This window comes from Benincasa hispida, chromosome 10, assembly GCF_027475165.1.
Source record: "Benincasa hispida cultivar pf3 chromosome 10, pf3_genome.v1.1, whole genome shotgun sequence".
In the NCBI taxonomy this organism is placed as follows: Eukaryota; Viridiplantae; Streptophyta; class Magnoliopsida; order Cucurbitales; family Cucurbitaceae; genus Benincasa; species Benincasa hispida.
The window spans coordinates 40666494-40680900 of record NC_143487.1 but is presented as its reverse complement, the minus strand read 5'-3'; the positions used below and the strand labels follow the sequence as shown (position 1 = coordinate 40680900).

At 34.5% G+C, this 14407-nt stretch overlaps 1 long non-coding RNA gene across 1 annotated transcript; it reads left to right on the top strand.

Moving 5' to 3' along the window:
- The first annotated feature begins 70 nt into the window (after positions 1 to 70).
- LOC150033352 (uncharacterized) lies at positions 71 to 6780 on the top strand. The gene is made up of 2 exons (XR_016523826.1): positions 71 to 138; positions 6440 to 6780. It is a non-coding gene; the product is annotated as an uncharacterized LOC150033352 (long non-coding RNA).
- Positions 6781 to 14407: the final 7627 nt, after the last annotated feature.

Here is a 14407-nt window from a genome sequence, read left to right as displayed (position 1 = left end):
AATTTTATTTATCTAAACATCAAAGCTTCATCATTTTCTTTGTATTCTAATCATACTATTTGAAATTTTTTAGGATGAAGGGAAGTAAGGAGAAGCGTGAAGATTAATTTAATCTACGAAAGATGTTGCATCACACAAGTAAGATTCTCAAACGAAACTTTAATTAAATAATGATTCACGTTTAATTATTAAGTATTTGTTATTATTTTTACAGATCGACACATTGAATCATAGATTCGCACATTTTTCTTCTTTTTCTTTTCTGGAGGAATTCTTAGGTCTAATTCAATCCATTCCTTTTGGGAAGAAAATTATTTGGATTACCAAATATCACTTAAAATTTTTGCTTATAAAGAAAAACCTTCAAAATGTCTATCAACGTAGATAAGTGGTGCAATCTTAATCTTGAATTTTAAAAGCAGTTATTCAATAGAATATATGAGAGACATGAAAATGGAGATTAACTTTGCACCCATAAATTTTTTTTTTTTTTTTTTTTGTTAGTAGTGTCACATTATTATTGTTTATTCTTTTTATGGGGATATTATATCTATCATGGAATTTTAGCCTCAATAACCAAATTAGAATGCATATTTTCATTTATTAAGAACAATTTCTTCTCAACATATAGAGAAGAAGGTTTGAAATTTTAGAAAGATTTATTATAGTAATTTTAGTTTTCATACATGTTGTCTGGTCTAGGATGAGATGATTATGTTCAAAGTTGCACGGATGTGTCTGATTCAAATATAAACTTCTAAGGAGTGATTTACTTTGTGAGTAACAAAGTTGAACTCAAATATTTCTTGAACCAATCTAATGTATCTAAGGTGTTTTCTTTTGTTTTAGGAAATATTTGAGGAAAAGAGAGATGTTAAAAAGAATATTTGTTAAATTAAAAGATAAATTTTAGTGAGAAAAGATCAGAATAGATGACATATATGTTAGAGTTATATATATATATATATCTATAGATATAACATGTGAGATAGGGGATTCCTCTCTAACTGAGATTGATAGCACGTCTCTTTCTTTCCATGAAAGTAATAAATATGTTTGCAAGAAAATTTTCATAATTTTTTCTTTTAATTTAATAAACCTAACACTTTTCAATAGGAAAAAAACTTAAACTTGGACGAAATTAAGAATTTCGGATTTTAATTATTTAATATTCATAAGTTGATAATTCATTATTGCATTTTGATTCAAAATAAAAATTTTAATGATTTATGGCTTATAGTAATGATATGTTCTTCATTTATTTTAATAATGATCAGTAGAATATAGAACATTTAAAACCAAAATCAATTTTTTACAAAGGTGATTTTCTTAGTAACTTGAAAAGTAAAATAATTGTTCATGGAAGGACTGCGGTAGACTGCTAATATATTTGTCATACAAATTTTTTAGATGACCAGTTTAACATATTTTGGCAGTCTGGTTGCATCCTTTTAGGAGTTGATGCGAATCCAATTTTCTTCTCTTCAAAACAAAGTCTGTTGATGGCCTCTACATGTCACAAACCCATATAGATAAATATCTTTATTCATTTTAAATCATGTTTCATGATATGAACATTGTGTTTGAAAGTATAAAACTATACGTAGAACTGAATATATATAAATGATAAAACACATGTTTTCTTGTGGTGAATTTTTTTTAAGAAACGTATTTTTAATCATTTCAAAATGATTACTCAAAATATTGTTAAAGTTAGATTTTGTAATTTTATTTCAGTTTCTTTACTAAATACATATTGTTGGAAGTGTTGACGAGCCCATTCTAAGATTAACTCTAAATCTCACAAACTTTGAATAAAAGAAACTTGTTCTCTTATAAAACTCAAGAACACACAAGAGAATAATATTATTCTCTTGAAACTCAATTTTTTTTTTTATTATTATTTATTTGATTGTCTTCCTTCACTTGATTACAAAGGAGGGAAATGAACTCTTTATATAGTAATTAAGAGATGTTTTGTAAAAGATACAAAATAAATGAAGTACATATATACGTACCATTCATGTACTTGAACAATTATATGCATCTAGAGGTGCATGTATCTAGAAATTAGAAATCCATATATTTGAAAATGTATCTAGAATTGTATTATCCATTACGTATCTAGCTTAATTTGTAACATCCCCCTTAAGCTAGACTTCCATGATTCCGAGCTTCTCCTTCATTTTCTATAACAAGTATTTCTTTAATGTTTTGGTGAATATGTCTACAACTTGATCTTGTGTCTTGCAATACTTCATGCATACTTCTCCATCTTTGGTCAATTCTCTGATCAAATAATACTTGATCTTTATATGTTTACTTCTTCCATGAAAGATGGGATTCTTTGAAAGTGAAATAGATGATTTATTGTCACATAATAGGAGAGTCTCTTTCTCTTGAGAACTCTTTAATGCATGTAGTACCTTTCTTCCCCAACAAGCACATTATCCATGTTCTTCTTATAGTGGATTCTATAATCAATAGTTCCAAGAATATATCTAAGAAATCTCTTTCCAGTTTTCTAATGACTTCTTTTCGGTGATGCATAAATATGCTCCATAAATTTAGAGAGGACATAAGATCAGGTCTAGTTATAATTAAATATATTAAACTCCCAAAAAGACTTCTATAGATGATGGAATCAAGAGCTTTAATATCATCACGTTTACTCAGTTTCAAGTCTAGTTCCATAGGAGTACTGGTAGGATGAGCTTTCTCCATTTTAAATTTTACTAATAAATCTCTTGTATACTTCTTTAGGAAAATTGCAATCCATTCATTACGTTTCATAACATCAATACAAAGAAAGTAATGAAGTAAATCCATATTTGTCATCTCAAATTCTTTCTTCATGCTCTCTTTGAAATCTTCAATCATCATGGTTGAATTTTTCGTAAAAGTTAATATAGACAAATGTTCAAGAAATTCCCATCTCTATCTTCTTTCGTGTAGAGAGCATGCTCGTATAGACATCTTTTGAAGCCATCTTTAAAAAAACATTGTCAATACGATTGTAAAAGGCTCTCGGTGCTTGCTTTAGTCTGTACAATGCTTTCTTCAATCGACACACTTTATTTTCTTCTCCAATCTTCACATAATAAGGGGGTTGTTCAAACATATATTTCGTCCTCTAAATATCTATTTAGAAAAACTGACTTGACATCCATTGGATGTACTTTCTAATCATTTTGTGTTGCAAGGGCTAGAAGCAATTGAACAATCTCCAAGCGAGTCACAGCTGCAAAAACTTCTTCATAATCTACACCACACTTTTGTCTGTACCCTTTCACGACGAGCATTACCTTGTATTTCTTGATATCTCCATGTTGCTTCAACTTTGTTCTATAGAACCATTTGACTCCGGTTTTCTATTTTCCGGTAGTTTGACTAACTCCTATGTCTCATTTCTTATGATTGCATCAATCTCTTTATCTATTGCATCTTTTCATTTTTCATTTTAAATTGCCTCCTCAGAGTATATAGGATCAATATCTGTAAATAAAGAAAAATCAACATGCTCATCATCCAACATTCTTCTTGAAGTACTATAGATATCATGAATACTTATTGTCTTCCTTAGAGTAGTTTCTTCATCACTCATGGAGTGTGAAATTGAAGATAAAGCCATGGTGGAGTCTCATCAAGCTCGAAGTCTCGAGCATCTTCTTTGCCATGCATGTCAACTAGTAATGGATTTTGATCTTCATTTGCATCCCATTTCCACAATTATACTTCATTAAACTTGACATCTCGACAAATAATAACGTTCTTACTCACATGGGTCTATAATCTATAAACCTTGGAGTTCTCACTATACACAAAAAAAAAAAAATGCACTTTTCTGATTAATACTCTAGTTTACCTCTTTTGTCATCTGAAATACGAGAGTAAGCAATACACCCAAGTACTTTTAGGTGACTAACATTTGAGTTTAATCCACTTCATGCTTCTTAAGGAGTAATACCTTGCACACTTTTAGTTGAGGCTCGATTTAAGAGATAAACTTCACAAATTACTACATCTCCCAAAAATTGACCAAGAAGTTTCTTAGCCTTCAACATACTTCTTGCAAGCTCCATTATTATTCTTTTTTTTTTTTCTCTCTGAAACTCGATTTTGTTGAGCAGTTTTTTGAACAGTCTTTTGATGCTTGATTCCATTTTTCTTCAAGAAATCTGCAAAAATGAAATATTCTCCTCCACGATTCGAATGCAATATTTTCAATCTCAAGTTACTTTCATTTTCAACCATTGCGTTTAATGTCTTGAATCATTCAAAAGTAGAGCTTTTTTTAGAAGATAAATCCATTTTTTCGACTATAATCACTGATAAATGTGAGAAAATAATGATTACCTCTATATGTAGTAGTTCTCATGGGTCCACATAAGTCTATATAGACAAGCTCTAGACGCTTTGATGCTATCCAAGAACTTCTTGTCGGAAATAAATTTCGATGATGCTTTCCGAAAATACATAGTTCACAAAGTTGATCTTCGTTTTAAATATTTTGCATTCCTCTCACCATATATTCTTGCACATATGAGAGAAAGTGCCAAAACTTAGGTGCCCATATCGACAATGCCAAAGTCATGAAGTGTCTTTTACTAAAGTCTCAAAATATACAAGAATCTCATAGTACATTTTCATTTGGAAACATGTTGCTACGAGTCATACGAACCGTCGTTATGAGACCTCCATTATTGGTTCTGATCTCGCATATTCTACTTTAAAGATAACATCATGTCCTTTGAGTAGAAGCTGACCAACACTTAAAAGATTGTGTTTGAGCCCTGAAACATAATAAACATTAGTGATTCTTTTTGTTAGATTCTTTCTTGGACAAGGATATCTCCTTTTCTTTTTACTTCGAACTTCTTATTGTCACCAGTTTTTACTTCATTTTGATGAGACTCATCTAAAGATATAATAATATCCTTTTTTATAGTCTTATGGTTACTACAAACACTATCAAGATACCATATATCTCTAGTGCTTGTTTCTTGGATATTGAATGTGACAAAGAGAATACCTAGATCATTATCCTTCTGCTTATGCATTAGTGTGGTTTGAGCTTGATTTGAATTAGACTTCTTGGACCAACAGTTTGCTTGAAAATACCCATAACGTCTACAATTGAAATATTGTATGTGAGAAAAATCTCCATAACCTCCACTTTTGTTTCTTCCTCTACTCGAACTTCTCCCCCTTCCTCTATTTGAAGAAGTTTGATTGTCTCTATTCTCAAACTCATAATTTTTTAAGTCGTTGGACCATCCATTTTCTCTATCATCACATCCACCTCTCTTTCCACCTGATATCCCTCTGGAACAAGTTTGTATATGAAAAGCTTCTTGTGAAGGAGTAGAATCAAAGAACTTCAATTTGAGCTCGTGGGATTGAAGAGATCTCATTAAGCTATCAATGGAGAGAGTAGACAAGTCTTTGGATTCTTCAATTGCAACAACAATATGGTCATGCCTTCTTGTCATGCTTCTAAGGATATTTTCAACTACTCTCTGATCTTCAATTGCTTCTCCATTTGATCTTGATTGATTAACAATTAAGAGAAGATAGTGGAAATTTTTTTCAATAGTTTTAGCATCTTTCATTTCAATGGTATCAAATTCAGCTCCAAGTGTCTGCAATCATACTAATTTTTCTATTTCTTCTCATTTGTATAAATTCTGCAATGTATCCCATACCGCGTTAGCAATCGAGACACCTAATATCCTTTCAAAAATATTTTCATCTACAGCTTGGTAGATAAAAATTAATGCCTTTTTTTTTTATCTTTCTTTCTAGTCTCTCTCAACTCATTGAGTTGTTGTTCTTGTGAGAGACCATTTTCATCTTTAGGCTTCAAATATCTTCTATCAACAATATCCCAAAGATCTTGAAATCCATAATTCATTTGTTGACTTCACACTCTATAATTTTTTCCATCCAAATGTGGAAGTTGAGGCTTCAAATGTTGTTGAATGACTTCTTTCAACCTTATTCCTTGATACCACTTTGTTGGAAGCGTTGATGAGCTCGCTCTAAGATTCAAATCTCACAAACTTGTTCTCTTACAAAACTCAAAAACACATAAGAGAATAATATTGTTCCCTTGAAACTCAATTTTCTTCTATTGATTTGATTGTCTTCCTTCAATTGATTACAAAGGAGGGAAATGAACCCTATATATAGTACATAAGAGATGTTTCCTAAGAGATACAAAATAAATGAAGTACATGTATACATATCATTCATGTACGTAAACGATTATATGTATCTAGAAATATCTAGAAATAGAAATTCATGTATTTGGAAATGTATCTAGAAATGTATTATCCATTATGTATCTAGCTTAACTTCTTACACATATTTCTCTTGTTTATATCACTATTTTGTAATTAGTTCACTAAAAACTCATTCTTACTTTTACGTTTTTCAGCTGCATTGCAATTTCCCATTGTCGTATTCCATTATGTATGATTTGGAATGAAAGAGAAGTTGTTACACCGATTGCCAAGCTTCTCAACGTTGGTTAATGAATTGATTTTTCAAGCATCAATTTGGAGATTCTGCAAATTGTTGAACTTAATTATGATTGGAGTATCTTCTTTTTATTTTTATTTTTAAGCTCGCTCTATTCTTAGACTTTGGTTTTCATGGATGAATGGTTTTGAAGATAAAGATGTTGTCTGATTTGTTATGTGCTAAATGTCTGTTTTTGGATAATATTGGACATATTTTGTGAATGTTGAATGTGCTAGATGTTATCTGATGTGTCTACATTCTTCTCGTAAGTATTCAATTTTGGAGCTTTCCATCAAATATTCATTTGTGCAAGTGTTTGAATGGCTGTTGTGATGCTCTATGTAGCTATTGTTTGTTGACGTTTTAGTTTCTTGCCCTAGTTTTTAAAAGTTGTATGGGTAGATTTTGTGTAATCTCTAGATAGCTTATAACTTATTGTTCTTTTCTTAGTGATTTTTGTTGAATCACTACTGATTTTTTCATAAAGCTAAAATAATCAATTATTTTTTTCTTTAATGGCAAATTCGATTGCTTAGACCTTGATGACATCTTCCTGTTCAAAAATTTATTCTACCAGTTATAGGGTGGTGTTCTAGGTGTCATTCTTATTGTTAGGTATTTGCTATCTGTTTGTGTGCTCAACTGTGTTCAGTTAATGTAATAAAAATCTCTAAAAATCATACAAGGTTTCCCTAACAAGCCCAAGTATAAACCGATTAGGAGGTAGTCTCGGTGAGGACTGAGGTCGCACATGGAGATATTTATTAAATGAAGAACAAATTCAGTTGATGACTTTTTAATTATAAACGCATGGATGTATTTATCAAATAATATGGTGCTCGTTGTTGTGTAAGTCATAATCTAAAAACAATTAAAATAATGAGAATTTGACGGTGAAGGATATGAAGGGTGGACGCACAATACAACAATAGATTGAGAGAAAAACAATGAAAAAAATTTAGTTGGGATTAGCAACTCTCGAACCTTTAAACCCAATAACAAACTCGTGTTCATGTTCACAACCTTTAAGAACTCCAGTTCTCAGTGAGTTAGCCACATAAATCATATTTCTATGATGCATGCTTAGGTTACTTGGAACTTAAGGATGTGTTTTATCTCTAAACACATCATTTACTCAGGTTAATAAGATCCACTATCACTTACTCTCTCGAGTAGCTGATTACTACCACTTGATGCAATCGATTAAATGAAATAAAGAGTTGGATTTAAAAACTTATTAAACCAAATGAATAGTTGCTCATCATTAAACTCATTGGTATGAAGATCAACTCATTCCAACTCACTAATGATTTAGCTTCTCATTAAAAAATAAACAAAAGCGATAGAAATAGAAGATGAAATAGATAAAGTCCTGATATATATATGAAGAGAGAAAGGAGTTCGTTATAATGTCATGAGAAAAATAAAATGTGTAGAAATGGAAATGCAGAAAATAAGAAATGAAGTAAATGGATGAATAGAAGAAGATGATGATCTCCAGTACCCGTTTCTTGTTTCCCATTGGTCTAACATAGAATTGATTTTGTGCTCTGTCATGCACGATGGAGAAGTTCCTCTCCCGAGTCTTCTTCTCTGGCGGTGATGGTGATAGTTCTTCAAGGAAGATTGTGATGACATGGATTTTATGCTATACAATGCACGCACGGTTCAAACCTATTGATATGCAATAATTACCTGACTTGACTCAATTCATGCAATACTACTTCTAGATATGCGTTATTCCTGAAGGTTCTTGTAGTACTTTGTGCGTTGTCACAAGTTTCCTTACATTGGAACCAAGTATAATTCCACCTCAAGTTTCTCGGTGTGATCCGAGGTCAAACACAGGGACTGTTTGAGGTTATTGCGTTATGTTTATAATACATGCAAACAGGTTTTTCAATCTTTTAAAAGTATTTGTGTACAAGTATTTAAAATATATGTTAAAGTAAAGTAAAGCAGTAAAATGCAATAATAAAATAAAGTGCAGTAAACCTAAGCTAAGATGGTACAAGATACAGACTTCATGATACAAGATACTGAGGTCAAGGTTGGCTGTAAAGATTTTACAAAGATCATGTATTGCGACGACAAGTCTTATGTACGAAACAGAAAAGAAAGATAACTAATATAAACATCGCAAGTTCCTTAATTGCATTAAAGTTATAAGTACGGTTCCGTTTTTTCCTTAGCGTACACCTTTCAGTAATCGGCCGCGTTCCCACGTGTCTGTGGTGAAACATAGACGAACGTAATGAATGCAAGGTTGCTTCCATGTTTGGAAGTACTACTTGCTTTAGTTAACGTATTCTTCTGACCCTCTCTCGATAGATCAGAATGGCATCTTCACTTCTGCTCCCACAGGTGAAAATGCCATCTAGCATGCTTTAGCTAAACGCAATCATCTCATTAACTCAGGTTAAGTACTTGTTTAATTTATATTAACTACCATGGGATTAAGAACACATCATGGAGAAAGCGGTGGACGGAGGAACGGAAATAGACAGAGAAGTGATAATGAAAGCAATCAAGACATTCAATATATTTATTTAGCGTCTGATGCATGGTGTGTGAATGAAGAGATAAAGAAGATGAACTACAATGATGAAAAGAGATAGAACATATACAAATAGCGCTAATGTCTTGGCACCGATTTTGAATGGAGATTCGCTTGCTGGTAAGGATGAATCGTGTGGAAGGATGAGCTTCCCTCTCAGGCTTGCTCAACCGGTAGCAGGGATCTGAGTAAAAGAGCTTCGCGGCGGGGATCTGGCAGATGAACACTGAGACTCACCTCTCGGCCTTGTCTCTTCTTCTTCCCGGATTTCTTCAGTTTAGCACTCAACTCAGCCTTTTCTTCTCAATATACTAGCAGCAATTAGCCCTGTAATAAGTAACATATTTTTTTGTGAATTCGATGGGGTATTTATAGGTGAAGATCTTTGACTCTGGCCTTGTGGTCCCCACTTGTTGTTATGGAAATTCCGAAGATGGAGGGATATTATTCCTTCTATTATGCAATCAAACAATCGAATCTGCACAACCGTTAGGCATACACGTGTCACAATCCTCCACTTTTACGTTGCTCAGCTGCATCTTTCGATTAGGTGTTCGCATGCAGTGTTATTTTTATTACCACATGCGGTTGAAAGTCAGCTCTGGATCGACTGTTGCATTGCGCCGTCATTGCGTTAATCGTCTTGATGGGCGCAATGTGACAGAGATGCATTGGTCAGTTTTTCTTGGCCTTGATCGCAAGCGGTGTTATTGTTGATTGACGGGCGTTATTGATGTGGGGTGTACGAAAGAGGTACATATTCAGTGGGTTATTGATGCTTGATTTTATGAAGTAGAAATGCGGATGCTATGCATTGATGAAATTGCGTTGTGCACTCAAGTTTCCCCAACAGAATCCAAGTGTAAATTCCTCTGAGTTTCCTGGTATGTCCAGGGTCGAACATAGGGACTCATGAAAACAGATTGCATTGGTAATTTTTATGAAAACCTTGCAGTAACCAAGTAAATAAATTGTGGGTTTTTTGTTTGATTGCGTTGACAAGAAATAAATAAACAAATGCGACAGAGTTGAGAAAAGCCAGTTGCGTGATAGATGCAATGAGTATGCGATGAACGGGTTGAGAAGATCTTTAGCTAGCGTTTCTTGGGAATGCATCAGACTATGCGATCATGTTACAACCATGCACAGCAAGTCATTTTCCAATGAAAATGCGATGCTCCTAAGTCTAGGACGCATGTGTTGAATGCAAAATATCCATACAGCTTATCCCTAAGTCTCTACTCTTGTCCTATGTGATGATGCAAAATGCATAAAAGCAAGGTGACCGTATACAATCATATCCTATCTCTAGGATGCATGCGATGCGTTGATAACAAATAGTGCTCATTCCTAAGCTCCTATCTCTTGTTTATGCGTTCTAATCTGGCTCTTCCAAGTATATATTCTAACCTGACCTTCCCAAGTCTAGATCCTGTCCTTAAACTACCCTCTCGAGTATCTCTATTGGACGAATGAAGCATACATAATACAAGATAATCGCAAAGAATGAAGATTCCCTAATTGTGCTAGCTAAATGCTTCTCAACCCATTCAACTGGTTTAGCTACTCATGCGTGAATAACAGAGAGTGAACAGATATAGAGAAGGAAATTCCATTTTTATAAATGAGTTGAGTACAAAATGACAATGGAAGTTAAAGGTAGAGAGCCTAGTAGCAATTCCTTGCTACCGAGGCTTTTACACTACAATCTCTATTCGGTTCTAAAGATGTTCCTGCATCCGTAGGCGTTGGCCCTCTCTCTTTCCTTGAAGATTCTGGCGCTCTCTCGAGCTTACTGGAACGATGTGCTGGCACAACTTCCTCCTTCGCGTCCGCCTGACGAATGTATGAACTTCGAACTAAAGAATGGTGAACTGATCAACTTGCCAACCCCTTTTCTGAAGGCTGCCCTTGGTATTTATAGACATCCAAGGTGAACAGCGGCTTCTCTCTCATGATTGTATAGATGGGACGACTTTAATTCCTGATTGATGCGCCAAATATTTGTTATCGAAAAGCTAAATGTACTTTGTGCCTGTTATAAGCTGTCAACTTAATTCGGATTCGACTTTCATCAGCTTTCTGTCCAATCACGCTTAATTAGCCTTTTACCCATATGTGCCCACCATGTTGCGTTGTCCAAGTTGCACCGATCCTTCTCGGGCGAATGTTTGTGAACACAATCATCATAAAGCCTTACGGTGAAGTTGTGCTCGACCAATGATTTCCTATGATCGCAATTCTTGCATTGCGTTAACGCATATTCTGTAGAAAAATACAAAATCAACTGTTCTAATGCGATGAACGCATGCGACCATAATATTATGAAATTGATGCTTAATGGACGCAACTTAACATATTTCATCAACGCAATCCAACATTGTTTAAGAACTTAGCACTATGATAACGTGCATTTTTGCCCGTTATCACACCCCCAAATTTAAACAATGCTTGCCCTCAAGCATAAGCTAAAGATTCCTTTAGCAAGTCAACTGCAATGTTCTTCTCTTAGATTTATCAAGAATACTTCGTTCAAATCCTATATACCAGAATTTCCTTAAGTCTTATTCAAGTCTCTTCTTAAAATATTTCTATGACTTAGGGACTGCAAGCTTACCTTCAAAAGGACTTTACTAAATTCCAGAACATCGCATAATTTATTTTAAAAGGAAAATTTTCTATCGGGGTGTCAAATGATTTTATCCTTGCATAAAAATTTTCTTCATTGATATTTTTTTCTAACCTTGCGCTAATCCAAGTGCCTTGCCTTCGTTTTGGCTTGCCCCCACGGGTTTCATGCGGACATCCAACTACAAGCAATGCACTCTTTCTCAGACTAAACTCATACCTATTTGGCAGTGGAGTTACGGTCATTTATTTATGCGTTGATCCTGGTGACTTACTTTCGTTTTGGCTTGCCCCCACGTTTGTCATGCAGACATCCAACTACGGGTAAGTACCTTTCACAACTTAACTCTTATTAACATGGGTTTCCCATTGCATTGATAGTGGAGTTGTTATTCTCAATTTTTTGTTTTTCCAAAATAGCAAGGTTGGAAGTAAATACCTCACCTCCAAATGTAAAATGTGGCAATGTCCTCATTGCCGAAAGATTAAAATAAGTCATGCAATGTTCTTAGAAGGCTTCATAAAGAGAGTTTGAAAGAAAGCTAGCAAACCCCTAACTTCTAGAAATATTTTACAAGGTGACTATCTTAAGATTAAGTTGACTCTAGTATATACGAAAGAAATAGAAGCATATTTTTCATCATTGAAATCATACTTGACAAAGAGACATTATGCAGTAACCTACTAAATTTATCTCTGTCAAATGATTGCAGTGATCAAAGAGGATGCGGTGATAAAACTTTTAAAACTAAAACGCAACGTTATAGCACAAAATTTGAAATAAAGATAAGGAATAATACACCCCCAAATTTGCGTTGTCGCCCGCATTGTGTATTGACGCATCCATCTTTGCGGCGATCTCTCTTCGTTGGATTGAGATGATGGAGTGAGATAATTTGCTGCTTCGTGTAGCATCTCCACAATCTTATGCCTTAATCGTTGTAAACAAACAAAGAGAGGGTCAAATGATTTAAACAAAACAACAATTTTTTTTTTCTTTTTTAGAGAAGATGAGTAAGATACAGATAGGTAAATGATAGTAAAAGTGATAAAGGAATAAGAGTTCAAGAATCAAGTAAGGGGTAGTTCGGGTTTTTCAACTTTACAGAGGCTGTTTCTGGCTGGAAATCACTTCCGCAATATGCCTTGACTCGCTGTCCATTAACCTTAAATGTCCGGACGAGCGTTATTTTAATTTTCCCGGGAAGAGTTACAGTCTTGAGTTGAAGAGTAAAACCTTTTTCCCGACATGGAGGTTCTTACTGCATATGTGTTTGTCATGCCAGTGCTTGGTGCACTGCTTGTAAATTTTTGCATTTTTCTATGTGTTAATCCTCCATTCTTCTACCTCAACCAATTGCATTTTTTGCGCTTCTCATGCTTTCTTTAAATCAGAATTCGGCTTCTTTACCACCCATAGTGCCTTATATTCCAGCTCCAAAGGCAAATGACATGCCTTACCAAATACCAACGCATACGGGGACATACCTATTGGTGTTTTAAATGTAGTTCGGTATGCCAAAAATGCATCGTCAAGCTTCGTTGCCCAATCCTTTCCTGAAGGCCTTACTACATTCTCAAGTGTCAACTTAATTCCTTGATTGTACACTTCAGCCTGACCATTCGTTTGCGGATGGTATGCGGTGGCCACTTTGTGGAAGATGTTGTATTTGTGCAGCAACTCCTTGATATTGCGACTGACAAAGTGGGATCCTTCATCACTTATAATGGCATGAGGAGTGCCAAAACAAGTGAAAATATTTTTCTTCAGGAACTGAGAGACTACCGCCACATCACTTGAGGCGCATGCTATTGCCTCTACCCACTTGGAGATATAATCGACGACTAATAAAATATAGTGTTTACCATTCAAATGAGGGAATGGTTCCATGAAATCAATCCCTCATACATTGAATAATTCAAGCTCCAAGATAGTGTTCATTGGCATTGCATGTTTCCAAGAAATCTTACCTGTGCGTTGGCACCGATCACACTTCATTACGTAGTCAGCCGCATCCTTGAACAATGTAGGCCAAAAGAATCCACTTTACAAAACTTTGGCTGCGGTGCACTACCTTCCAAAGTGCCCTCCATATGGTGAGTCATGGCATTGTGATAATATGCGGTGTTGAGCAGCATTTGGTACGCATAATCGAAAAATCTGGTTTGCACCTCTTTTATACAGATTCGACTCATCCTAATAGTAATGTCTACATTCATGCTTGAGCTTCTTCTATTGGTGGTAGGTGTAATTTTTTGGAAATTGCTCGCAAAACATACAATTGACTATGTCTACATACCAGGGCAATTCTTCTATGTGGAACAACTGCTCATCCGGGAATACGACACTCACCTCAGACTCATTGCGGTCAACCTCAGGATTTTCTAGTCTAGACAAGTGATTCGTAACTTGATTCTCTGTCCCCTTTCGGTCAATTATTTCTATATCAAATTCTTGAAGGAGGAGAACCCATCTAATCAACCTCGGTTATGCGTCCTTCTTTGTCATTAAGTATTTTATCACTGAGTGATTAGTATGGATGAGTACCTTTGTTCCCAATAGATATGCCCGAAATTTTTCCAACACAAAAATTACCACCAGGAGTTCATTCTCTGTAGTGGTATAATTTGTCTGAGTAGGGTTTAATGTTTTAGTTGCATATGCGATGGGATGCAAAATTGTTTTTCTCTTTTGCA